The sequence below is a fragment of the Eptesicus fuscus genome, chromosome 22, assembly GCF_027574615.1.
Source record: "Eptesicus fuscus isolate TK198812 chromosome 22, DD_ASM_mEF_20220401, whole genome shotgun sequence".
Taxonomy (NCBI): Eukaryota; Metazoa; Chordata; class Mammalia; order Chiroptera; family Vespertilionidae; genus Eptesicus; species Eptesicus fuscus.
The window spans coordinates 29335459-29348819 of NC_072494.1; the positions used below are offsets into that span (position 1 = coordinate 29335459).

General features: G+C 45.9%; 1 protein-coding gene across 1 annotated transcript in view; it reads right to left on the reverse strand.

Annotated features, from left to right (window-relative positions):
- Positions 1–1646: 1646 nt before the first annotated feature.
- The window catches only part of RPS6KC1 (ribosomal protein S6 kinase C1), a 238026-nt gene continuing 226311 nt past the window's right edge, over positions 1647–13361 (reverse strand). Inside the window, exon 16 of the transcript XR_008555068.1 lies at positions 1647–1688. The gene's annotated coding sequence lies outside the window, so the exon portion shown is untranslated. The remainder of the gene's footprint in view (positions 1689–13361) is intronic.

Here is a 13361-nt window from a genome sequence, read left to right on the forward strand (position 1 = left end):
GAATGTTTGATTCAAAACAGGATTTATTTACATTAGGTTTCATCTCAGCTATGTAAATATAGAAAATATACACGGTACTAGATAATGTTTTGTCTGCCAGTATCTCCTTCTCTCCTCCCACTTCCAGGTTTTCTGGGGACTTCACACACACACACACACACACACACACACACACTTGCACAGAAGAACCAATGAGCACAGGATGGCTGGCTCCTGGCCACAGCTGACCGGTCCAGGTGGACATCTGACCCAGCCAGGACAAGCCTCTCCTTCCCCAGTAATTCTGGATCTGGAACTGAGGGACTCGGTCCCCCCAGCAGCAGAAACAACAGGACAGTGTGCCCAGGAGCTGCAGATGTGGGCCCACATGTCCTGTCCTGTGGGACAAAGACCCAGGCAACAGACCCCCAGAGAGAAAAGCTGGAGGGGCCGACGCACCGAGGAGGAAACAAGAGGAAGAGGATGTCCCGACAGCAGGTGAGACCCTGTGGGTCTCATTGCTCCTGAGGCCTGGAGAGGCTACAATCTTCCTAATAAAGCCTCCTTTTTCACCCCCGCTGTGGGAATTGGATTTCCGTCATTTGTAACCAGAAGAATCCTAACCAACATGTGCTCCTCAGGTACCCAATTACTTAGACATCCGCCCACATACCTCCAAATGCTATGGGGAGGGGTGTCTGATGGCTCTTCAGAACTTCCCAGATTTTCCACTAGGAACATTATTATCATCAGTGTCCAGCTCAAATCCGCCACTCTAATTCACTTACACATAAGCTCATACTTTGCACAGGGTTAAGGAAAAATGTATAGTTAACAGAAAATATATATGTATTAAATATATACGCTATGTCTAATCTTTATGTTATATATACACTGAGTGGCCAGATTATTATGATCTCTGAACGCATAATAATCTGGCCACTCAATGTATTTGCATCTCAAATGGCTACCAAAAGTATTCTAGACTTTTGCTGGAGATCAACCACCTATGTGTCCTGAGCTTCCTATCAGCCAGTGCAAAGGGGAAAACTGGTCAGGTGCACGATTTATAATATCTTTGATATCAAATAAATGATGTACTCGAGAAGTACACTGAGTGGCCAGATTATTATGCGTTCAGAGATCATAATAATCTGGCCACTCAGTGTATATATAAGATCTATGGATTACATATGTGTGTATATCTACATATAAAAAATCTTCCTGTTAGACATAGAATCCAATATCCTGGAAAATGTTAGTCTTTTGACACGCCCCTCCTGGAGGGTCGGTTGCTCTGCTGGGGGCGGCCTTCACTGTCCTCACCCCTGCCTTGGCCTGGCCTCCAAGTCACGCCTCCCATTTCAGCCGCTCTGGGGTCTCTACTGGTCCATTTTCCAAAGGCCAGCCATTTGCACGTCTTAACAGAAAGGAAGGGCAGGGAACTTCTGCCATCTTTCCACATGGTATGACCGCTTCTCTCCCCTTGCTTCCGTAAACCATTGCCATTTTGGTCTCTCCTTCCTCCCCAGCAGAGCCTTCAAAAGCTCTCTTCTTTGGAAGCCCAAAGCAAACCCTCTTTTCTGACTGAGAATCAGAAAACTTGGCTGGCACACCCCCTAGTGGTCACCTAATGAATCCCGCCCCCCAATTATTATAGGTTACTCACCCCTGGGGTTTCTCGAAGTGTGTTCCATGGGATCCCGGTTCTGCAGGAAAACAGCAGAGAAGTATTTTATGCCTTAGTTCGGTTTAAAAACACTTGGATAAATAAAAGCAATCAGTTTGCTTTATTTGTGGACTCCTCTAAGTCTTTAATATGCTAATGAACATTATGAGTCTCAAGATAGGATTTTAGCATGCAGTGGATCCCAGATTCATTTGGTCAGACTTTCAGGAAATAATAGGAATAGCTGCCAATTATTGAGCATATACTATCAATCATAGTATTCCATTTATAGGTAAAGAAATTGATGCTTAAAGAGGTCAAATAACTTGCTTAAGTTAGGTTTCTATGACACCAAAGTCCATGTTCTTATCCATTACAAGATCCTAGCCTCGTATTAGTTCCAGGATATTACTCTGCAAATTCCACTTGCATAAATTATGGAATTTGTGCACAATGCTCTACTTATTCACCATCTGACCAGTCATGTGGGTCTACAGATCACGTCCCAGTGCAACAGGAAGAGTGGGCCCACAGAGGATTTGGAGGCTCCTGACTGCCCATGGGGAGCTTTTGTTTCCATGGCAACAAAGAGAGAGTCACTATCTCAATGCCGCAAACAAAATCCTTCTGGAAAAATCTCAGCAAAAGGGCACCATGTCAGGGACCCTAGTAAATATTTTCCAATGATATTATGGAAAATACAGTACACCACCTTTTTTATTTCTCCTAAAAGAAGCTTGATTTCATTTGAGTTTTATATATCTGTGGACCTGGTTTTATAAGCAATAGGATATTCCACATAGATATATGGGTGTGTGTTTTTTTAATCTAATATTTTTAAAAAGGGAGGGAGAAATAATGACCATCTTACATTTTAATGTCATAATATGTTCAGAGTTTAATTGATTTGCATAGGTTGTTTTTTGGTTTTTAGATTTTTTTTTTCTCTTTAGTTTCAAGTAGAACAAGCCCAAAGATAATTTCTTGGCTCACATAACTTAAAAAGTCCAGGCTTCAGGCACAGCGGGATCCAGGGGCTCAAATGAGACCATCATTAAAACTGAATGTATGGGACTTGTATTTTTAGAGAAAGGAAATGGGATATAGTACTACAAATATACCTTGGTCCCTTGTCCTGTTGCCACTGAGAAATACTGCAAATAATTACATGGATGTTGTAAGTTTGAGGATGGATACTCCTCCACTCCCCAACTTCACTACTGGTCCTCCAGCTACTCTTACAGGCATTTAACTCCCATCTGTAAAAACAGGCACATTACTTCCCATTCCCACTTCAGCGGGAAGAACTTGTAAAGCTTTCAAAGGCTTTTTTCCTTAGAGGATTAAATATTGTGATATATTTTTTGTTCTCAATGTTCGGAGAAATAGCACTTCACACTGGCAAAGGGTTTTCCAAGTATTTATTTGTTTTACAAATGTATCATTTAAAACTCCATAATTAGCCTGGTAAAACATACACCTTCAACATTACAACCAGAGTTTAAAGCTAATCGAGCCACAAAGGAGGAGGGATAATATATTCCATACCCATATTTAAATTCACATTGTGTGTGTGTGTGTGTGTGTGTGTGTGTGTGTGTGTGTGTTTGTAAGACACATACAAATGGCAAATAAGGAAACGTAAAAAAGGACAGATAGATAGATAGTCCCAGATTTTAAAACCACCCCCAAGGTAGAACAGGTGGTGAAAATATAATAAAACATGTTGCAAGGAACATGCCATGAATTTTAAAAACAAAAACGCCTACAGACCAAATAAACTGCTCTGACACCCAGCTACATCTGAAGTTCCCAAACTATTTTAAATGACAAAGCAGAAGTTCCCGAGAGAGGGAGTCCAACTGGAGTGGTCTGAGGGCGAAAGGGGACAGAGCTGGAATGGACATGGACAGGCAGACACCCAGCTGCTCCCCCTTGCCAGGACGGGCCCTCGGGGCTGGCCCATGTGCACGGGCCTGGGGACCAAAGATTCTGTGGGCAAAGGCCTCTGGGAGCTTCCTGCACCCACCTGCCCATCTGGCCAGTGATTTCTCAGTGGGTTTGATGCAACATTTGGGTCATTGGATCAGAAGCTGTGCCTACACTTGTCGACATCCACTTCCCCGTACCCAACTTGAAGGCAGGCTGGAGGCCTTGGCCCAGGGATTGTGGGGGTGCAGGCAGACACCCCCTTGTCTCTGCAGCATCCACCTTCACAAATCCCAACTATTCATTCATCACAACCACCTGCCTGTCCTTTATTCTTGGTCAACAGTTTGTGAACAGCTTTCCCCCCGCTGCCTGTCAACATTACACAGAAATGCAGGGGGCTACGCAGACCATAGCTGGTGTTCATTCTGCAACGAGGAAGAGGAAAATGATCACAGAGGGGACAACGGCCCAAGATCTCTGACTCCTGGTCCAGTGCTCTTTCTACTGGAATATGCTACGAGTATTCAGGGATAAGAGTTACGGGTGGGTTTGGCCTTCTGATCCCTCAACCCCAGGCTCCCAAATTCAAAGGCCTGAAGAGGTCAGGCGGGAGGGAGAGGGGACCGGGGGGGGGGGGAGAGGGGGAATATGCTACAGCTAATGGAAAGCCGTGTCCCACTAAAGGGCAAGCAGCCACCGCTGGGCACTAGCAAACTGTGGTTATGCAGGAGTATTATGTCAGGATTCTCATTTTTAAAAGCGAACCCAGAGATCTGAATCTTTATCTGAAATATCCTGATTTTTAAATATTGGTTTGATTTAAAAGAACAATGTTGCCTGAAGCTAACAAACCCATCTGCAGGCTGCCTGGAGCTACAGGGCACAAGTTTGAGATCTCTGCCTCACCCAGGCACCCAATGCCCCTGCCCCCACCCCCCAAGACTAAGATGCAATCCATTAAAAGGGGGCCAGTCTAGAGATGCAAGGGGAGTCAGCAAACCTGAGCTTCAATCCAGCTCTGGCTCTTGCTAGTGCATAATCTTGAGCACGTCATTTATCTCCCCGAACCTCAGTTTTGTCCTCTATTGAATGGGGCTAATAACACCGCCCTTGTTTCCTCAGCCCTCACAGGGCTCCGGCTCAGTGAGAGTGTGTTGGCGTCCAGTGCATTCTATACCCCAAATGATCGCTGCACTGTCACCCCCTGAAACCAGGGGGCTCCTCATAAATTAACCTTGGCCATCTTTGTTCTCCCCAACGTGCACAAGCACATAATAAGTGCTCAGTAAATCTTATGGCATTATGTGAAGACCAACAGCTCTCTGAGCACTGATCATATGCTGGGCACTCTACTGGGTGCTAAGGAAACCAATAAAGAACCGTGCTCTTAAAGAAAACGTATCCTGCCCTAACCCGTTTGGCTCAGTGGATAGAGCGTCGGTCTGCAGACTGAAAGGTCCCAGGTTCGATTCCGGTCAAGGGCATGTACCTTGCGGATCGACGTTTCTTCTCTCATCGATATTTCTTTTTTTCTTTTTTTTAATATATTTTATTTTTACAGGGAGGAAGGGAGAGGGATAGAGAGCTAGAAACGTCGATGAGAGAGAAACATCGACCAGCTGCCTCCTGCACACCCCCCACTGGGGATGTGCCCGCAACCAAGGTATATGCCCTTGACCGGAATCGAACCCGGGACCTTCCAATCCGCAGGCCGACGCTCTATCCACCGAGCCAAACCGGTTTCGGCTCTCATCGATATTTCTAACTCTCTTTCCCTCTCCCTTCCTCTCAGTAAAAAATCAATAAAATATATTTTTTTTAAAAAGAAAGAAAAGAAAACGTATCCTGGTTGAGGAGACGAGGCATGCAAAGTAATCAGAGAAACCACTGAGGTCCAGAGCGTGCGGGTGCTGGGGATCCCAACATCCCGAGAAGGGGTAAGAGAAGGACTTCGTTCCCTGTCTGTTTCACAGCCTCTTTTAAGCTTTTCTTGGCCCTGGAGTTTAAGAAACTCACCTCCCCACACAACTGCTTTGAGATAAGACTGTGTGGTACCCTCAACACGAACACCTCAGTGAGAAGGAGAGAACTGGGCGGCTCCCTACAAGCAATCAGGCACCGTGTTATCTGCCGGTCTGGAGGGTTGCCTGGGGCAGCGCAAGCTGCATCACTGTTAGATCTTCTTGAAGCCAGCAGAGCTGAGGCCCATCTATCCCCACTTCCCCCACCCGGGCCCTCCCTTCTGAGCTCTGATTAAATGGCTGGCTCCCTGGGCCGACCAGGTAGCAAGCATGTGCTAAGACTCTAATCTGGCTTGTCCTTGGAGGCCCACCCCTCCTGCTGGCCGCACCAGCTGCCTCGGGGAGCACACCTGAGAAGAGATTTGGCAAAAATCACGTCAATTTGATCAGTGGAGACAGCCAAACAAATAATCCAGGCCCACAAGGTCCAGATCGGCTGTCTACGTGAATCCAATTCCACTTCCCGGGTGCAGCGCAGGTTCAGCCTAGACTAGAGAACGGGTTTCACCGAAAACCAGGTCCCAGTGCCCCCATCGCAGGCGGCACTGGCCTTGAGCAGAACTGTGAGCATGGCCACTTTTCCCTGTGACACCCTCTCCATTCCCTGGGGGTGCCCTTCCCGCTCCCAGCATCTTTGCCTCCCTCCTGGAGCTCTGAGCTCGGCCCACAGGGCCAAGGTCTTTGGCAACTGCCAGGGGCTGTGGCATTCTTGTGTCCATCCCTACTCTGAGTTTTTGAAAGTCATTAAGAAGGGACTTTCAACATTGGAAATGCCTTCAGAATGAAAGGAATAAAAGTGTAATATTAGGTCGATGCCAGGAGCCCTACAAGCCGAGGTGCAGGAAGACATGAAATAGCAGGCCTTGTCCATACCCTCCAGCCTACAGCATCTTAGAGGTTGCCCGCTCCTTACCTCTCTAAACCATGGTCTTGTCAGGACTGGCCCTGCCCAGAGGATAATAATGTACCAAGTCCTCAGCACGACCAGAGGAAACGCCCATATTCGGCCCCCAGACTATGGGAGTATCACTAAGATTAAGTTCCACTAAATAAACAGAGAAGGCAAAATCTCAGAAGCTTACAGACATGAGTTCGGTCTCTAACAGAAATAAGTTCAGACGCAGGCAGTGCACACCATGGAAGACAACACCCTTCATCTCGTCTTCACTGTGGCGGCAGCAGCCTTATATCCTGCGAAGGTGTTGGTTTGTTAGCCACTCTAAAGAGCCAGCCAAGTTTCATATTATAGTTGATTCTCAATCAACTTAGACTGCAGGCCTCTGGGCAGAGCACACCTCCTAAGCCAGTGATGGGCAACCTTTTGAGCTTGGTGTGTCAAACTTCGCCAAAAAACTGAGCATAACTCGGGTAGTGTGTCACTTTGAGGAAAAAACTAACTCCAAGACTCTAGTTGCAAATGTTTCATCCTCAGGAGCAGCAAATGTTTCATCCTCGGCATGCGGCCGCGTGTCATCAGAAATGGCTATGCATGTCAGTGCTGACACGCGTGTCATAGGTTCGCCATCACTGTCCTAAGCTAAGTGGCGTGTCTTTCCGGATCGGCCCTCTGCCTGGCCAGCTCTCCTTCGCAAGGCTTTGCTGGAAGTGGCAAGAAGGAGACAGCAAACCAGCACTCTGGATTTTTCCTGCCATTTCCCCTACAGCAAGAGCCTCGGTCAACGTGTGATTTGTTTTCTGGGTTAGAGCAGGAGCAATGCAATCAAATGCTCTACCAATGCATAACTAGACTCTGGCTTTCCAGTTTGCAGAAATCTGAGCTCCAAATATTTGTCTTCCCACCTCCTCCGCTCAGTCAATAGTGCACTCTGAATGCTGTTTCAACCACCTTCCGAGGGTCTAACTCTCTACCAAGATGAGGTTCAGCTGCATGTAGCAAAAGCTGGAACACACGACGATTTATTCTCTCTTGTAAAAGAAGTCCACAGTGAGGTAGGGCTGGGAGCTCCCCAAAGTCATCAGAGACAAATCCCTTCTGTCTTTCTGCTCCAATATCCCTATGGCAGGAAATTCCCATCATTAAGGTCCCCTCATGATCCATCATAGCTGGAAATCACATGATCACAAGTATAACTGCAAGGGATGATGGGAGATGTGGTCTTTTACCTGAGGACATTGCTGCAATGAATAAATAAAAAATCAGGATTCTAAAAAATCATCTCACTAAGATGAAAGGAGAGAATACTGGAGGGGGCCACCAGCAGCTTATGCCACCATTTGTTATTTGTTTGCATTGAAGGCTACCCTACCACGGCTCAGCCCACATCTTATTTAAATTTTGGAACCCCCAGTGCTTAGCACAATGCCTCTCACAGATTGAGAAATCAACAAATGTGCATGGAATAATCACTGAAATCCAGGCTGAAGAGGTTTTCCATTAGGACCCTAACTTAGACTGCATCTCAAGGATAATTTTCATCTAATCATCGTGATCCTTTTTATTCTTTCTGAAGATGTTTTTTCTTCTCATCAACCCTCCTTAAACCAGCTTCTAGGGTTCCAATCAAGATCCAAGAGTGTCACTTAGAGCCACATTAGTCAAAGTGTGGTCTAAAGACGACCGCCTATCTGCAAACTGCAAATCAACTCTGTCACTAAGCACGGTGTTTAGTTCAGCTGAGACTTCCTTGATGCAGTGTTTCTATTTGCATTCTAGAATAAGCTCCTTATGGTTTCACAGACCTGTAAAAACTGAAGAATACTGATTCAGAGGCCGTATCTCTGACTGTAGCAGACCATGGTAGGCTGTGTGAAGACAGGGTTGACATCCCAGTCAGCATATTCATTTAAACACACTACCCAAATTGAAAAATATAGTCACAATTCAAAGGACTCTGACCTTGTGTTTAAAAGAGCCAAATCCAGCCCCCCAAAAAAATGTTATTGGAAATCCAGGCAAACGTTACTCTGTACTAGTCAGGACGGGGTAGCCATGAGTTCATAAATATGTGGAAAATACACAAAGGTTTTAGTCAACTTCAACTCAAAATCCAACATTGTTATGTGGTCGCATGTGATTTTAGGCCATATTAACAGACGCATTAAATCTAGAACAAAGGAGATGATAATGCTACTCTACTCTGTACTAGTCAGAACATGCACGGAATGTTATGTCAAATTGTGGGTATACCAATCAGGAGGATCATTGAGGAATGGAACTTGTGCAAAGGAGAGCAACCTGAAGGGTGAAAAGCTTCAAAACCATGTCATATAGTTTCATTTGACATAATGTTTAATTTGGAGACCATGACCTCTATCTTCAAATGTTCAAAAAGCTGTCCAGTAAAAGAGGTGAATCTTATTCTGGAAAATGCTAAGGCACAGAACCAGAATCAAGGGGTGGAAGATCTAGAAAGACAGATTCGTGCTCAATATCAGCAAGACATTTCTGACAACCAGGCGTATCTCTGAATGGAGCAGGCTATCTTGGAAGGTCTTGAACTCAGCTGCTAGGGGGATTAAAACTCGGGCTGGACAGTTTCCCAGAAGTACAGTGCAGGGTGGGCTCAAGGCTCAAAAATGACAGTTGGAATAAAAACCTGGAGGGTCATTCCCATCATATCTGTGACATCTGCTTTAAAGCAAAGTCTTAACAGTCACCCCTGATATGGCTATACGGTTTGGAGTTGACCACTCATTGTTTCTGTTGACTCTTACAGCTCTTTAGGGCAGGGAGAATGGATTACAGATGAGAAGATGTCATCCAATTAAGTGTCTAAATCAGGACGCACCCCAGATTACTGACCCCTAGTCGAACCCTCTGTGGGGCGGAGGTCGCTATGAGAAACCACCCCTCTCGATGAGAGATTGACAAGCAGGAAGAGGCGTGCCAGAGGACAGCTGAGTAGGAGCACATTGGCTCCCGGTGGCTCACCCACGTGTTGTTCTCACGCTAAGAGATCCAACTTGAAGTTCATTCCCTGCATTAGGGACTGAGGCTCTAGACCAGTGTCAGCAAACTGCCATCAGTGAGCCAAATATGGCCCCCAGCCTGTTTATATAAATAAAGTTTTATTGGAACACAGCCTCGCTTATGCATTACCTATTGTCCATGGCTGTTTTCCTGCTAAAAGGCAGGAGACCTGCAAAACCTAAAATGTTTACTGCATGGTCCTGTGCAGAAAACGTTTGCCAACCCCTGCTCTAGGACATCAGCGTGGAGTAGAAACTGCACTCCCGTGTTTCTTCCCTCCTCCTGACCCAACCCACAAACCTCTACTGTAATGAACAACAAACATAAGAAAGGTCCTGCAGGACTGGGAAGCCCCATCCAGGAAGCAATTCCTTTTAAAACCATTTCCTAATGCAAGAAAAGAGCCACAAGTCTTTTATAGTTTTTATCTTCCAAAGTTTTTATCTTCCATCTGTTGGGTTTTGATATACCACTGCCCTGGGGACAGCTATTTTGACTATTTAAAACACATAGAATAAACCAATTGTTCCATCCCCGTGTCTGTTTGTAATAAGTACAGACAATGCACTACAGCACAGTTATGGGAAAGAACAGTGTAATTCCATGAGTCAATATTAGGACCCTCATTAGCCACTGAGCCCAGGCTGATAACAGCTTATCACACCTTTCAGCCCGAAGAAAGCTCAGGTGGAAGGGAGAGAGAGAGAGAAAGACGACGGAATAAATAGCTAATTATGATAAACTGGTTTCCTTGGTAACTGTGTATAACCGCAATGATGTTGCCATATTTTTTTTTTAATATATTTTATTGATTTTTTACAGAGAGAAAGAGAGAGGGATAGACAGTTAGAAACATGGATGAGAGAGAAACATCGATCAGCTGCCTCTTGCACACCCCCTACTGGGGATGTGCCCGCAGCCAAGGTACATGCCCTTGACCGGAATCGAACCTGGGACCCTTGAGTCCGCAGGCCGACGCTCTATCCACTGAGCCAAACCGGTTTCGGCTGTTGCCATATTTTTAATGATAAACACGAAGGTTTGATGTGAGATTATATTACACATACTGTCTCAATGCTGGTTCTACTCTAGCAAAGGTGAAGCCAAGTACAAAAGTGAAAGTTGGGAGGCTAGGAAAATTAGAGGCGCTTTCTCTAACCCCCATCCCAAACATCTGCCGTTAGTTTATTCTCTCGGTACCAAAGAGCTCGAGAATATGAAAACATAGTTAAGGCACTCAATAAATCCTATCGGCCCATTCAAACCTCAGACTTTTAGTTACAGCATTTACCATCCTCTCTTCCCCAGGTGGGGTGGCTGTCGGTCATCTCTGTGACCAGCCCTGTGGTTGGGGGAGGGACACACAGTGAGTAACGCAGGAGGGATGCGCCACCCTACAAGGTCATCAGCCGCGGCGTCAACCCTGGATCACCAGATCATCTTGTGCGATCCATTCTCCACTCTCATCTTTCAGGGATGTCTGCACCCCAAGTTGTGATGATCACATTTTGGCTGAAATATTTGGGCCCAACAGAAGATATTGTGGATTGAATCACTAAACCAGGGTTGGTAATCATGGCCCATGGGCCAAATCCAGCCACTGCCTATTTTAATAAATAAAGTTTTATTGAGGCATGGTCACAGTAGTGCATTTATGTATTTATTGTCTGTGGTTCCTTTCATGCTGCAATGGTAGACAGAGACCATATGGCCCACGAAGCCTAAAATATTTACTCTTACCCTTTTCAGAAAAGTTTGCGGAGCCTCACAAAACACCCACATTCTGACCCACCTGTGGTTTGATTTCCTCTACCATAGAGGCCAGAAAGTAAAATACTGAGCCTCAGCCTCTCCTATGGCTGTGCAGGAGAGGCAATATGAAAGGGTATCTATGCTCTCAGACTCCCTTGTTGTTTTATGGATCCAGCAAAGAGCTTGGCTTGTAGAAACTGCACTCCCGTGTTTCTTCCCTCCTCCTGACCCAACCATAAGCTACTAGAGGAAACAGTTTTGCTCTCCACCTCCACTGCGTCTATGTCAGCATGCACAGACAGAAAATGCTTAATAAGTTTTCTTACATAGGTAATGGCAGTAAAAGCCCAATATTCTAGAAGATGTGTGGGATTGGCAGACATTGCCAATTGACCCCAGATCATCATTCTTCCCTTCTTCTTTGGTAACAAAAAAAAAAACAAACCAAACAAAAAAAAAACAGATTTTATTCAATACTAGAGGCAAGGATAGGCCTTCCTTCCCCTGGCTGCTGGCTTCGAAGCCCCGGCTCCTTCACAGCCCCAGCTTCGTAGCCCCGGCCCCTCCTATAAATGCTTTGGCCTGGCCTGCCCGCATCCGCTGCCACACACCCCAGGTTCCCCGGTTCCACGGAGCCCCCAATCAATCACTCCACCAGCCTGTGGCTTGGGCCTCCCTCTGCGGGGAGATCATGGGGCGATGGCGGGCCTGGTGCCAATGAGTGTTGTAGCACGACTGGACGGTCATTCTGCTGTTCGTCCGTTGGGTCGATTTGCATATTATGCTTTTATTATTATAGGTGGCTAAAAGACTGCATTTTATATCCTCCCCTATAGTTAGGTATAGGCACATAACCAAGTTCTCATCAAGAAAATGAAAGCAAAGTGTTATATAAGACAAATGCAAAAACTGCTTACAAGGAGCTGACTGCGCTGAGTCTCTTTTACCCCCTCCCCCTCTTCCTCCCTTCCATTCCTGGAATGCGGTTGAGATTGCTGGAATTCTAGCAGCCATCAGGTGATACTGAGGCTGGAAACCGGTGCTAAGGATATAGGAGGAAAAAGCAAGAAGCCTGACTCCCAATGACTTTGTTGGAGCTGTCATGCTGCCTACATGAGATGAGCCTCCAGAGATGTTTAAGCCACCGAGGCCAGGTCTCTTTCTAGTAACCAAAGGAAATTCCACAATGGGCCTCTAATAGGAATTATGCATTCACTTCTCCCACCGAACTTCCAGCGGACTTGGTACCTTTCCTCTCATGTTTACCACAAAGTCCCATAGTCTGTGGCATTGTTGTACTACATGTTTAATCTCCCTAATAATTCCCAAAGAATATGAACCATTTTACCTATTATGGGGTCCCTATTAGCACAGTGCCTTATACTTACTTGTGACTTGAAATATACACTAAGTGGCCAGATTATTATGATCTCTGAACGCATAATAATCTGGCACTCAGTATATATATATATTTTATAGGGGCCTGGTGAATGAATTCATGCATGGGTGGGGTCCAGCCAACCTGGCCAGGGGGAGGGGACATGGGCGGTTGGCCGGCCGGCCTGCCTGCTGGTCGAACTCCTGGTTGAGGAGACAATTTGCATATTAGCCTTTTATTATATAGGATATACACTGAGTGGCCAGATTATTATGCGTTCAGAGATCATAACAATCTGGCCACTCAGTGTACATATTGATCCTTTTATTAAGTGTAGGCCAATAAAGGGCCTTTATTATACATGTAGATTGTATCAATTATGTCATTACCTGGTCCCCCTGTGGGGGGATATGGCGATAATAACACATCATCTCAGTCACCACAGGGAAGCAAACTTGAAGACTCCTAACTGCAAAGCCATAGTACACTGTGGTCACACTGGCTTTTGCTGATCAGCATTCTTTCTCGCCCTTCTTTGGGTTATCACATTGTTTTCTGTGTGAGGTGGGGGACTTCCTCTCACACCCAACCTTTCACCTTATCCTTATCTGCCATCTCCCAGGAAGAAGGGTGGGTGCACAGCCTCAGGAGGCCCAGTCTGAGGACCACATCCCCCTGCACCCAGCAGCCAATCAGAGT